Source organism: Hippopotamus amphibius, chromosome 11 (genome assembly GCF_030028045.1).
Source record: "Hippopotamus amphibius kiboko isolate mHipAmp2 chromosome 11, mHipAmp2.hap2, whole genome shotgun sequence".
NCBI lineage: Eukaryota > Metazoa > Chordata > Mammalia > Artiodactyla > Hippopotamidae > Hippopotamus > Hippopotamus amphibius.
In genome coordinates, this window is record NC_080196.1 from 54,281,799 (window position 1) to 54,296,218 (window position 14,420).

The 14,420-nt window shown below is 46.9% G+C and overlaps 1 protein-coding gene across 14 annotated transcripts in view; it reads right to left on the reverse strand.

Moving 5' to 3' along the window:
- Window positions 1-14,420, reverse strand: part of LDLRAD4 (low density lipoprotein receptor class A domain containing 4) — a 291,731-nt gene that overhangs the window by 160,311 nt on the left and 117,000 nt on the right. For 12 of the 14 annotated variants that reach the window (XM_057698964.1, XM_057698962.1, XM_057698959.1 and 9 more), the window contains one exon: window positions 12,400-12,556. The exons of the other annotated variants lie outside the window; for them this stretch is intronic. The gene's annotated coding sequence lies outside the window, so the exon portion shown is untranslated. The remainder of the gene's footprint in view (window positions 1-12,399; window positions 12,557-14,420) is intronic. 14 annotated transcript variants of the gene reach the window in all.

Genomic DNA, 14,420 nt, shown 5'->3' on the forward strand with positions numbered 1-14,420 from the left:
AAGGTCATATGCGTTCAAATGTCCTCCCCAGACTACCCTAGGCCACAGACGCCTGAAGGAGAAACCCATTTCCTAAGCAGGTTCCCAAGGTCTCAGAAGTGGTGTCTGAGGTTCATGCCCACTGCTGTGAACATGCCAGAAAGGACTTGGGTTGAGCTGTTTTAAAAAGTGACTCTTGGGACTTCCCTGGTGGTCCAGTGGCTAAGACTCCATGCTCCCAATGCAGGGGGCCCAGGTTCGATCCTTGGTCAGAGAACTAAATCCCACATGCCGCAACTAAAGATCCCACACACCCCTGTGCCACAACTAAGACCTGGCACAGCCAAATAAATAATTTTTTTAAGTGACTCTTAAGGGGGAAAACAAAGGCCAGTGATAATATTTTTTTTAAGAATAGGAAGCAAACACAAATTTAATCTATCAATATAAACTGTTCCATATATATTACATATCCCATAATAATAAAAGTATTTTACAAATACTTATCAGATATTTTAATGTTGTTATACTATACAAGAAGCAACATTAACAACAAGAATGCCAGAAGCCCAAAGGACCAGACTTTTAAAACAGAACCCCAAATATGAATCTCTGGTATTGAAGAACAGGAACCTTTTTTCCATTATCACTTCATTCTAATCAATTTACACATAATTTTTTAGAAAATGTAACTTTATTCCTTTTTTTCACCATCAAACTAGAGAAAAGAATAAAGTTTCACAAAACAACACATAACAGAAAGGAACCCCCAGTTAAAACCCTTTTGCTGTAAATATAAGATAAAGTAAAACATCACTAATACAGACTAACTGGAAGCAAGACCTAATGTATTAATGAAGCACCTTAATTACATTAAGAAAGAAATTCAACTGCATTGCCTTCATGTACCTGCAGTATCAATCTCAATTAATAAAGTATAGTCCAGTAGGAGTCTTCAAGTTTAATGAATAGGTAAAAAATTTAACTAAAAATCATTAATGTAAATGGTGGTTCTTTTTATATATATGTATTTTTAAAATTATTATTATTATTATTGGCTGTGTTTGGGTCTTCGTTGCTGCGTGCAGGCTTTTCTCTAGTTGTGGCAAGCAGGGGCTACTCTTTGTTGCAGTGCACAGGCTTCTCAGTGCAGTGGCTTCTCTTGTTGTGGAGTACAAGCTCTAAGGCGCGCGGGCTCAGCAGTTGTGGCACAGGGGCTTAGTGGCTTAGTTGCTCTGTGGCATGTGGGATCTTCCTAGACCAGGGATTGAAGCCGTGTCCCCTGCATTGGCAGGCGGATTCCAAACCACTGCGCCACCAGGGAAGTTCTTTCTCTAACTTTAAACATTCCGTATCAAATGACCAATACAGACAGCTGTCAGCATCCCAAAATCCTACACCAATGTTTACAGTTAAGGACCACGTACATTGCAGTTACCTACTTTAGGGAATGGAATTGCCAGATATAAATAAAAGCTTACTAGACTGTATTTGTTCTCTTTTTCTGAACTCAAAGACAAACTAAGGTGTGCTGATGTTTTTGTTGTTTTATTGACGACTTTTGCTTAATTATCTTGTTTCATTGCAAAAGGTATGCTACCACAGGTTTTTAAAAAACCAAGCTATACATTTCAAATGGCTATGGGAAAGACTGAGGCTGATGTGGACAGAAACAGAAGAAACAACAAACTTCATTTTTTTCTCTTACTGTCTTTGTCATGCTCACCAATGCTTAACTTTACTTCTAAAAGAAAGGGATGGCGACAGGTGTGTAAAGCTTAGGCACGGGTTCGGCCTGGATGTTTAGGGCATGACATGTGCGGTCCCCAACACAGACTGAAGGGCCAAAATTTACGTCAATTATCCTCACTAACTGATGACATGCATAGTCCTACATACACTTGGAGTCTCCTTATATGCAACTTTCAAGTGAAAGTGAAACTGTTTCATTTTCTTCCTAACCCTAACAACACAGATAAGATACCCTTTCTAGAAACACACACACAAAAGGAGTGGGTCCCCAGAACCTGGAGTCTGTTCTGTTCAGTGAGGAACCAACCAAACGGAATGAGACCAGGCGCCCAGCCCTGCTCATGAGGAAAGTACAGACGACCCAACAGGCTGGGGAACAGGCGGGCGATCAGGACCCAGAGTCAGCAGAGGCACACACATCTGCTTTCACAGCTCGCCACTCAACCAAGAATCAGGAAAAGGCAGAAGAGCTGAACACATCGCTGTCCTGCCTACCTTCCCCCCTGGCAGGCTCTGCTTACCTTCTAGTCTCAGAGGTGGACCCTCGCCCACCCCGAGGCTAAATGCACAGCCTGGTAACCTGGCTCCCTCGCCCCGGCCACAGTTGTGGCTGCATGCAGGGGTCCTGATTGCTCAGCGCCATCTCTCTGCTGGGCTGTAAGTGCCACAGGGACTTTTCCCTTGAGCACCTATGGCATTGCCTGGAGCCCAGTAGACATCAGAAGGACGAGTCTACTGAAAGATGGATGAGCAGACCAAGGACGCTGGTGTCTGGAAGAGGTGCACAGAGAGGCTCAGCAGACCCTGCAAACCAACCCACCACCCCGAGCCGTGCTGATGGACACCATCTCTGGACTGAGAGGCTGTTCACACCTCTGCCTCTGAGCCTATGAACTGGCAGGGCTTTTGCTACCATGCCACTAGTCAAGGTGAGATGGGGATAAGAAGTGATGACTCCCCCCACACTCACCCTTCACAGCAAGGTACCCAGCACAGGCCTGTGGAGGTCACTGCTCTAAATCTCCTCAAGCCACAGAGGTTCCGTGACTTAGCCCCAAATGAGTGCTCAGGAATTGGGACTAACGCCTGGTCTCTTGCCCCTCCAGCCACTGCTTTTCCCACGCTACTTCTGAATCTCAGGTGGTTTCCTAAACCGAAGTGCCTTAACCGTGGTAATGTTCAAATCAGGAAAATCTACGAGGAAAAAGAGGAACAGTGGAAACCCTGAATCCATTCAAGAGCCCCTGTACAGCAAGAACACTACCATCATCCTGTCATGGACACACGGACATACAGACACACACACACACACACACACATTCTATTTACAATGGGAAGATGGGCAGGACTAACCAGGAAATAAATTAATTCAATATTGCACTTGAAAAATGTCGTTAAGTCCCTCCCATAACAGAGCAACAGTTACTAAGGAAATAGAGCACACAGAATGGAAAAACATTCCCACAGGAATGGACTTTTTTAAAAACATGAACACCCATGAAACCTAACCAAATAAGTTGTGGAATATGTTTGCTTTACCACTTGTTCACAAAAATTCATACAAAACGCAGTCTCCCTAGAATTACTGGGGGAGTGAAAAGAACTGCATTCCACAGATGACACCTATCGTGAAAGTTCACTGTGGAAAGACACATGATTCAGGAAACGCAGGGTCACACACCAGGCACAGAGGCCAAACTCAACAGAGAAGTCAAACAACCTTTTCTCCAAATCTAGTAACACTAGTATAAGTGTAGTGCACAAAAAATCAACACCGCAGTTTCATTTCTGATTTCCTCACACCGTGGACAGGCTGCCTTGCCAGCATGTCGGTACCTGGGTGATGGCCACTAGGGTGATGGCCAGACTGAGCAGCCACAGGCTCCTGGCTGCAGAGGCTCCGCCTGTCTAAGGACAGGTACTGCTCGACCCTCAGAGGAAGGAGTACGGAGAGGTGAAGGGATGGTCCCAACCTCAACAAACCAAGGCACTGCTGCAGAACTCAAAAAACAGAAACAAATATGTTGAGAGTGTGTCGCACTGCTTACCAGAAAAAACTCAACTACTGGCTGGTTCACCTAAGGTCAAAGTGGCGATGGACTCTGAGCAAGACAGAGGTGAATAAAAGTGGGACAAGAAACCCGAGGGACTCTTTCTGGCCCAAGCTTGGAGCCCTCCGCCATATGGACAGATATGCAGACCTGGGCATTGCCACTCAGTCTAGGACTTCCTCATGGCAGCCGCCGCCCCTGCCCTGCCCTGCCCTGGGCCAGGCTCAGCCAGGCTACTGCATCCTTGTGCACCTTGAGGGGGCGGAGCTCGAGGTCCCTTCCAATTCAAGCAGGCCCCAGTGGCCATGTCTCTGATCAAGGGAGATGGGACAGATGTGCAAGAAAAGGACACTTCGAATAAGCACAGAAAATCTGCACAGAAACCAAGTCTGAGAACAACTCAGACAAAGGGCTGTCTGCACGGCAGTACAGATCCTTCTCACCGCTCTTAATTTCTATGATTTGCGGTATACAACAATCTGCAGCTTTTATAACACAACCTCAAAGCCATCGAGCCCTGGGCAGCTCAATGGGTTCCAAGTACTTGGGCCACCACTTCAAGGAAGCAAGTACAAAGTCTAAAACGCTCTTGAAATACGCACACAAGATGCAAACAGGGAAGGTGGCAATTCTGTTAGACCATCCTTTAAATTGTCACCTCAAAAATCTGACACTTGATAAAACCTAAAGAATCTACAGCCTGAGATCTACCCAAACCAAGCTGGAGAATATTTCCCCCAGAAAATTAAGTAAGAAAACTGTCCTTAGTAAAGTCAGTACGGGTACCACAACCTCCTCACACCATCTACGAGCAGGAGAGGTCATGGGGTTGCGCGTCCCCTCTTCATTTTATGGAGGAGACTGGAGGCGGAAGGAGGAGAGGGAACACACCAAGGGGACTTCAAGATGAGCGCAAAGCTGGACTAGAACCAGGTGTCAGTCTGGGCCCAAGCTCCAGGCTCTCCTGTACACACAAACTGGCCAAAGGAAGAAGCTGAGAAAGGGGCACAGTACACACATGGACCCCCTGCCTGTGGAGCTCAGGGGCTCCTGAGACAATCCCCACTTTTCCAGGCCCAGAATGGGCCACGCCCATGACACCAACAAGCCCTAAAGAGAGGGTGCATTGAGAAGGAAAGGAAAGATGGAGTTGGTGGAATTCAGCTTCCTGACTTCAAACTATACTACAAGGCCACAGTGATCAAGAGAGTATGGTACTGGCACAAAACAGAAAGGAAGATCCATGGAACAGAACAGAGAACTCAGAGGTAAACCCAAGCACATATGGGCACCTTATCTTTGACAAAGGAGGCACGAATATACAACGGAAAAAAGACAGCCTCTTCAATAAGTGGTGCTGGGAAAATTGGACAGCAACATGTAAAAGAACGAAATTAGAACACTTCCTAACATCATACACAAAAATAAACTCCAAATGGATTAAAGACCTACATGTAAGGCCAGACACTATAAAACTCCGAGGAAAACATAGGCAGAACACTCTATGACATCCATCAAAGCAAGATCCTTTTTGACCCACCTCCTAGAATCATGGAAATAAAATCAAGAATAAACAAATGGGACCTAATGAAACTTAAAAGCTTTTGCACAGCAAAAGAAACCATAAACAAGACAAGAAGGTAACCCTCAGAATGTGAGAAAATACTTGCCAATGAAGCAACGAACAAAGGGTTAACCTCCAAAATATACAAGCAGCTCGTGCATCTTAATACCAAAAAAAGCAAATAACCCAATCCACACATGGGTGGAAGACCTAAATAGAGATTTCTCCAAAGAAGACATACAGATGGCCAACAAACACATGAAAAGATGCTCAACATCACTAATCAACAGAGAAGTGCAAGTCAAAGCCACAATGAGGTATCACCTCACACCAGTCAGAATGGCCATCATCAAAACATCTAGAAACAACAAATGTTGGAGATGGTGTGGAGAAAAGGAAACTCTCCTGCACTGTTGGTGGGAATGTAAGCTGGTACAGCCACTATGGAAAACAGTTTGGAGGTTCCTTAGAAAACTAAAAATAGAACTACCATGATCCTGTAATCCCACTACTGGGCATACACCCAGAGAAAACCATAATCCAAAAAGAAACATGTACCATAATGTTTATTGCAATAGCCAGGACATGGACGCAACCTAAATGCCCATCAACAAATGAATGGATAAAGGAGACGTCGCATATATATACAATGAAATATTACTCAGCTATCAAAAGGAATGAAATTGAGCTATATGTAGTGAGGTGGATAGGCCTAGAGTCTGTCATACAGAGTGAAGTAAGTCAGAAAGAGAAAGACAAATATTGTATGCTAACTCACATATACGGAATCTAAAAAAAAAAAAAAAATGGTACTGATGAACCCAGTGACAGGACAAGAATAAGGATGCAGATGCAGAGAATGGACTGGAGGACACAGGGTTGGGGGGGCGGGGGGCAAAGGGGAAGTGGGACAAAGTGAGAGAGTAGCACAGACATATATATACTACCAACTGTAAAATAGATAGCTAGTGGGAAGTTGCCATATAACAAAGGGAGATCAACTCGATGATGAGTGATGCCTTAGAGGGCCGGGATGGGGAGGGTGGGGGGGAGTTGCAGGAGAGAGGGGATATGGGGATATATGTATAAATACAGCTGATTCACTTTGGTGTACATCATAAGCTGGTACAAGAGTGTAAAGCAATTATATTCCAATAAAAAGCTTAAAAAAAAAAAAAAAGAGAGAGAAGGTACAGAAGGTCCAGGACCCTGGGGCAGAGTCAGAGTCCTCCAGCAGATGTGCACTGACAGAAGGTCCCCTGATCTAGTCTGAGCATGTCATGGTCACCTGAACAGTGGATGTCGGCCAAGCAGAAGTCACTCCTCCCAGCTTGGTGTAAGTGGCACAGGCCGGCTCTGCACCTAGCACTCTCCCCTACCCCAATTTTCTTCAGATAAAACCAGCTTACAATGGGCATGGCAGGCCAAGAAAAGGGGGCCCTGTGGCAGAAACAAGTGTGAGCAGCAAGGGAAGGGGGCTGAGAGCAGAAGGGAACATGGGCCCACGATTCCGCCCTCCCTGCATGCGCTCCCATGCCCCCATCACCGATCAGGGCTGCTGGGCCAGCACCTGCACCCCAATGCCTCACCTGTGACCTCCCCACTCTCTGGCCTAAAGAACATCACACAAGCTTCATCTTCTTGTTCAGCTGCTTGTGGGGTCACTACTCTAGCATGGTCCTATCTGAGGTATGGGGGAGATAGCAGCGAGCAAAAGAAACCCAGCTCCTGTCCCCATGGTGCCTGCACTCTCCTATCTCTGTCTGTGGAGGTGTTTCTAACAGAAACCTTTTCTGCTAATCTCTGCATCCAGAGCACTGACCATGAGGACTAGCATACAGCAGGTGCCCAATAAATGCTGGTTATACTGCACTGAATCACATCTGAGCTTCAGCCAGGTGACCCCCTTGTCGCTCTACTCCCTCTGCCCTACCTCGGCTGTACAAAGCACCAAGGGCCTGGGACCCGAGGACGCTGCTGGCCGCAGGGCACACACACCAGGAGGGCACTCCTTGTGGGAGGGTCAGACTCGGCGTCTGGAGCACAGGCAAGGCCAACCTTCCATCACTTAAAACACACCAGAAGGAGAGCTTTCCATGCAAACAGGCAAGAGGACAAAAGGCCAGACTCTGAGGCGTCAGACCGCCTTGGGTGCACCTTGTCCTAGGCCATGTGCAACTCTAGCAGTTACTTAACCCTGAGCCTCAGTTTCCTCATCTGTTAGAGAAGAAGCAATGATGACACCTTGCTCTTAGAATTATTGTGCATTTAATGAGGGGCCACGTACAAAACACTGGTCTCAAACCAATGCTAAAGAAACAGTGCACCTGGGCAGACAACTGATGCAGGGCTGGAGCACACAGCCCACCTTCCCTCCTCCAGCTCCAACCAGATGCGACAGAGTGTTCACCTCATACTTCCTCACATGATCTGTCTTGATATTTTTTAAGTTCTTGATAGATAAAAATCTAACCTCACAAACATTCTGTGTCAACTGAAGTTAATAACAGAAAGAAACGGGAAAGGATATAAAAGTAAAGAAAATGTGTGGGTGAGGTATTTGGTATGAAATGTGGTAGAATAACTTTGTTATTATCATTTAGTAAAAAAATGACAAAAAAGAAACTTGCCTTTAAAAGGAAAAAGAGCCTCTTGATATTCAATTTTTCTTCATGTTTTCATTTTGAAATACCAAATTTTAAAAACAGCAATAGACTGTAATAAACTGACCCAAGTTTTACATCTCTTTGCCAGAAAATAACCACACAGGGTCCTTTCTCCCATCCTTCGCCATTTGGTTTGTACCCCCTTGTAAAGTCCTGACTTTTTAAGTCCTTTTATATGTATTTCTCAAACTTTCCCAAGGCCTCAAGAACGAAATTCTGCCCAGAGAGGACATCCCACCAAGCACCCTCTGCATGACAGGAGGTGTTGGAACAGGGCCACCGGCACCTGAAAAGCTAATACAATGACCAACAATGAAATAGTCGGTCCTCCGACAGAAACGAACCATGTGCACAATGTCAGGCGCTCACATGAACAAAGGTTTCCTAAGTGTCCTTTGTGCACGAAGCCCCAGGCCAGCTCTACATCTGCTTTCTAATCAAACACATAGCAGATACCTAAACATTCATCAAGTATCTTTGTCTTGTATGCTCATATTCATTTTCTGAAAAATATACTCCTATAGGAAAAAGAAAACTTTCCACATTTATTACAACTCAATATCCTGTTTGAGGTGGGTGGTAGTGGATTGAACACTCCAATAATGTTCTTCTTAGATGTTTCCAAAGAAAGGTCCACATGGTCTGGGACAGACATGGGAGAGGGAGACGCGTGCTGTGAGCCCTGACAGGCCCCTGCCCACACCAGGGCCCTCGAGGCTCTGACCAGCAGCTAATTTAACACAGGTGCACTGTGCGTCACACAAACAGGGCTGCTTAGTGACTGGTGCCCTGGCAGAGACTCCGTACTGACTGACTGTGCCCACCATGATGAAATCGAGGAGAAGCCCGCTTAGCTCTGCAGAGAGGAGGCGGGCAGAGCGTTCACAGACACCGACCCACCCGCACCCTCTCAGGACCTGCACTTCCTTCCACTGAACCACTGTGCTGCCTCTCTTGTTTAAGGGAAGCAGGAGAGCAGCACACGCCACATGTCACACCACCCCAGGAGGAAGAAGACCCTGTGACTGCCTTAGAGAGACCAAAGGTTCGCAGAGAAGAGCTCAAAGATCATCCCTGAATCAGCCTCTTGAGACAATGTGAAATTCAACCTGAAAGCTGCCACGTGAGCCACGCCAAATTCTGGAAACAGAACTCATTTAGCCAGGTCAGTGCTGGAGGAAAAACTCAGTCTGATCACAGAAGCCCAAGGACACACTTCAGCAGATGTCTAAGGATACAGCATGAGATGGTACAGTCTGAGGTTGGCCCCTGGAGCTGATGTCACCACAGCAACTGGTCTGAGAGTGTGACACGGGGACTCTGGGTGGCAGTGGAGCACAAGAGTGAGCACCCTCTCTGGGAGAGGACCCAGCACACCAAACTGCCAACAAGCAGTGCCCAACTTCACAGCCGTTAGGGAAGCACTGAGAGGAGTTTCCCGGCCTCCTGTAAGGCTGGATGGGGCAGGGCCATGACAGTGCACCTGAAGAGGAGCTGCTGCAAGAGCAGAGAATTCAGGGCAAAGGCTGCGTGGTATTTAACTAATGGGACTACACAACCCATCCCCGTGTGTCTGGAGACCTCCAAGCCAAGCAGACAGGGCTCATCAGATAAGTTTCCACTGCCTTGGTAATAAAGGCCAATGCGTGTGTTCATCACAGCAGAAGCAAACAGGTGTTACTCATGAGGGAAGCATCACCACAGGCACCATGTGTCCCACCAAGCATCCCCAGTGGGGGAGACATACCTCGTATAACACAGGACAGGCCCTCCTGATACCCGGGGTGGGCAGCAGTGTCCTGCAGCACCTGGGCCATGTGTTTGCAGTCCGCAGAGTTTCTGCAGCTTCAGAGCACATACCACCACTACAGAACCCACCCAGTCCTGAACAGTGTACCCAGCCCGTGTAAGTGTTCCTGACACTGAGTGAAGCTGCCTGTCTTACGTGTCCACCATCAGATCTGGACAAGAGAATTTCTAAGAAACCACCCAAGAAAACCACACGGCTCTGGCAACAGGAGGAAATTTTAAGCACCAAGTTTGCAGCCTGACATCACTGTTCCAGTTCTCATCACTTGCCACACTTCGCCAGTGTCTGATGGCCTCACAGGACTAAGTACTCCACTTCCCCACCAGCCTGATAGGCGACGTTCTCCACATTGAAAACGGCGTCTTCTTTCAGTTCTGCCTTTCCCTCTAAAACTAGCCCTTATATATTCCCTTCCCCGCTGGAGCCAATGAGTAGGAAGTGACCCATTCCCTGCTGCTCTGCAGTGGGCCCTCAGGAGCTCCTGCAGACGGAGGCCCTGGCAGGGGGACAGGAGGCCTCACCATGACCACGGCAGTATCGCCTGTGCCCCTCCACCCCACCATGCCTCTAACATCGAGGAGGAGAGTGTAATCTGTAATCATGTTCCTCCCAACACTCTCTCTAAGCCAGTGTTTCCTGAAATGTCCCGAGAGGAAGCATGCAATCATCAAAACTAAATTTTGTCTGTTTTGACTAAAAAAATTGAATACATTGATAAATACACTGAAATAGGAAAACAACCATAAGTAAATACACAAGACTAATGTTAAAGAGTAAGGAGCTGGCTGTTTATTTGGGCTGGGGTCAGAGGCCACGACAGAGGATGAGGGTGGGGGCTGACAAACCCCCCTTGGCTCTGACACAGCTGCTTACTCCACAGAGGTGCTGTGCTCAGAGGAGCGAGCATGGCTTTGGGGTCAAAAGATGGGGCTCAGAATGACCATTCTGCTAAGCAGCCCACCACCCTACCCAGGCAGGCCACACAGCCTCTAGGAGCCTCAGTCTCCTCTCCTGTCAAGTGAGGCATTCATGTAACTGTAAGGCAGCAGTGCTGAGAAAACACAACGGCCTGGACGCACCCTCCGAACACCCAACAGGCCCTCAAGACACAGCAAAGGCAGGAATGGGGAGCAAGGAAGAAGGGCAGGGGTGACACTGCCCTGGCTGTCAGACCTTTGGGAGCCATGTGGATGGTGTGGTCAGTCGACTGGGCTGTAAGCGAGTGGGGTCCACTGAACACCACTCCGTGGGTGAACATTCAAAGTTAAAATCTAGGGCCTGATAGATGGAGTTTAATATTCTCATCCTCAAACAATTACTGAAAAAGGTCACCATCAGGTGTGCTTCTTTTTCCTCACCGCAGGCCAAGACTTCCATCTGACTTGAACCCCTAGCCCTGCTGTTCACCCCACAAGGCCCTCATCCCCACCCCAACCCACGAGCCAGGCAATATTCACAGCTCACCCACCAACCATAGGGATTCCTATCAGAGAAATCACTCCTATTGAAATGACTCAACTCCTCACTTCCTCTGAATAAAAACATGTTATTATGTTCAACAAAACCATATAAGAAACAATAGCTAAGGGTGACACTTCAGTAACTTAAACCAACACCTAGAAATGGCAGCCTGGGAGAAAACGAAGTGACTGGCACCCTCAAGGGTGTGCTACGAGCCCTGTCTTTCCCCTCCCCCACCCACCGCCCCAGGGGTGAGTCCCAGCCACACTCAACCACACAGGCCCTGAGCCTAGAGGTACACTTGGGCAGAAGAGGGTTGTGTGTAGGACGAAGCTGTTGTTGAGACTGAAGAGTAATACAGCTACTCCACTACCATCCCTTTCCCTTCTGGTTCCCATGGTAACAAACAGACCTCAGATCCCCAAAGCAGAATAAAGATAGCACCGTGCCCAGTTTCCCTGCAATCTGTTTCCATAGGAACTAGAAAAGAAGGAGATGGAGGCTGGGTAGCTGGACTGCCTGCAAATCTGCGTTCCTGTCAGCTGAGCTGCAGACAGTGTCTGGCGTGCCGGTCCAGTGGCCTGCAGGCCTCCAGGGCTCTTCAAGAGTGACACGTCCACTCAGGGATGGAGGCCCTGAGAAAGGGAAGCTCACAGCAGGCTAGACATGGGGCCCTTCTGACACACACTCAGCAGATGATTTACCTTCCTTCTCAAAAGGCCCCCATGAACTAGGGGTGATCCATTTCAGACCAGCGGTTTCACATCTGGCCAAGTCACCCCAGACCTAGTAAGTCAATCTCAGAGGGGGGTGGGACCAGGATTCTGTAGTTGTTAACCAGCTCCAAAGGTGATTCTGATGCTTGGCCATCTGGGAAACAACCACCTGGACCCAAGCTTCCTGAAGTTAAGGCAGTCGTGCATCCTGAGGGGACCCTAGGGAAATGCGGTTTCTGGGTCAGCAGGTCTAGGGAGGGCCTGAGATCCTGCATTTCTAACCAGCTCCCAGAGGATGCTGATGCTGCTGGTCCCTGGACCACATCTGAGTAGTGAGGATCTAGACTCCAGCAAGTTTGGCTCTAGCACCTTCTCACAGAAGCAAGACAGAGACTCTAACCATTTCCATGGAGCAGCCTATTCCCATCTTCAGCCATCAGTCCACACCAGGCTGGTCCGCAAAGGCCGACAGCTCTGGTGTCAGGGCCTGCAGAGGATTCGAGCCAGGCTTCACATTACCCTCCTTCTGTCTGTTTTCTCATCCTCCAGAGACAGTCCTGTGTGGATAAGAAGGTAACAGAACAGCCAAAATTTATGTATAATAATCAGGGAAAACATGAGTGCCTCCTCCAAATCTTATTCCTCTAAGAAAGGTGAAAGCAAATTCTGCACAGTTGAAGATTACACTTGTGGTAGAAAATATGTAAACAGTTAGAATATTTATAAATATAGATGTATTATCAAAGAAGGATGGAACTGTTCACATATTTTAAAAGAAATGAAAATTTTAAAAAATAATTATTATAAGTAGCTTAGCTAGCCTTAAAATCCCTATTCTAAAAAAAAAGTAAAGAGTAAATAAGCCAGACTTCACATTTTAGCTAAAAGTATGCAGAGTAATCAAAAGTAACATTTATTTCAATAAAACCCACAAAATAGTTTTAAACCACATAAAATGCTAGGGTGTTGCTCAAAAGCAAGTTACTGATTTTCTATATTTTAAGAAATCTCTATTTTGCTTATATATAAAAAGGAAGCTATTTCAGTTTGTTTCATTAAATACTTTTTGTATCTTTCTTCAAAAAGCATAACACAGGGACTTCCCTGGCAGTCCAGTGGTTAAGACTCCACACTCCCAATGCAGGGGGCACAGGTTCAATCCCTAGCCAGGGAACTAAGATTCTGCATGCCACACGGCATGGCCAAAAAAAAGAGCATTAACATATACCAATCTTTGAAAATTAAAATATGAACAAAGAATCCAAAGATAAATCACTGAATTATGTTGTAGCTTACTTGAAAAATAATCTTCCGATTCTAAACAAGTAAAAGGGAAAAAATCAGTTCTTTGATTCGTCCCCACACAAGCAACAAAGAGAGCTCAGCACCTGCACAGTCCTGTAACTGCAGGAGGCCAAAGAAAACTTCACACACACAGTCTGTGACACACATTTTCATTCCCATGAGGCAGATATATACATATATTTATTTATACATGCATGTATAATGTCACACATAAACTTTAAAATAAACATGAGTTAGTTTTGAGACTCAGCTGTTTTTAGTAAAGTTCACAAAGCACACAAAGTCAGTGTGACAAGTGCTGTGATGAGAAAATGAAGTCAGAAGTAGGGATTTCTGCATTTGCTTAAAAGACAATAAACATACCCCCACAGGACCACAAGTGAAACAGTGGCAGTAGAGGACACCACCAGGATGCGGGCTGTCAAATGTGCCATTAAAAAGGATAAAAACAGCTGGGAATAAACACAGAGACATGCCCACACCCTGCTCCCTGAACCCTAGGAGTCCGAGACACTGGCCGGGGAATCCACAGTGGTGTCCGCGAGTTTACTCCCTGTTGCCATGAAGAAGCAACACTTCCTGCGAAAGGCCGGATGGCAGGTGGTCTGCAAGGCCCACAGTCTCTGTCCCTACACCCAACGCTGTCCTCAAGGCGCACACCACACAGCACAAGCTAGACACATCACAGGGAGACTCATTTCATTCAGATGAGCAGCGGCCAGGCCTTGGCCTCTGAACTGTAACTCACCGCCACAGGCCTAGATGACACACCGCCTCTTTTGGGGGAATATCTCATTTGACCTCCTCTCCACAGCCTCAGGGACAGGAAAGGTGGGGAAGGCTGTGGGATCTGCCTTGGGTCCAGTTCGCCCCAGGAAGCCCTAGGGCTTGCAGGAGCCAGAGTGTTCCCAGCTCCAGGACCCCAGCCCTGTGTGGCTGCTACTGATGAACATTCAATGGTCAGCCATGCTCTGTGCTCTTCATCTATCACGTCTCCTTCACAGATTCTAACAGTTTCAAGGGCGAGGCTTTTTTATTTGCATTTTCCCTCTGAATTTAGTGTAGCATTCAGCAAAAGATACTGCTGACAAACAAATCCTCCCTTCTTCTAACAGG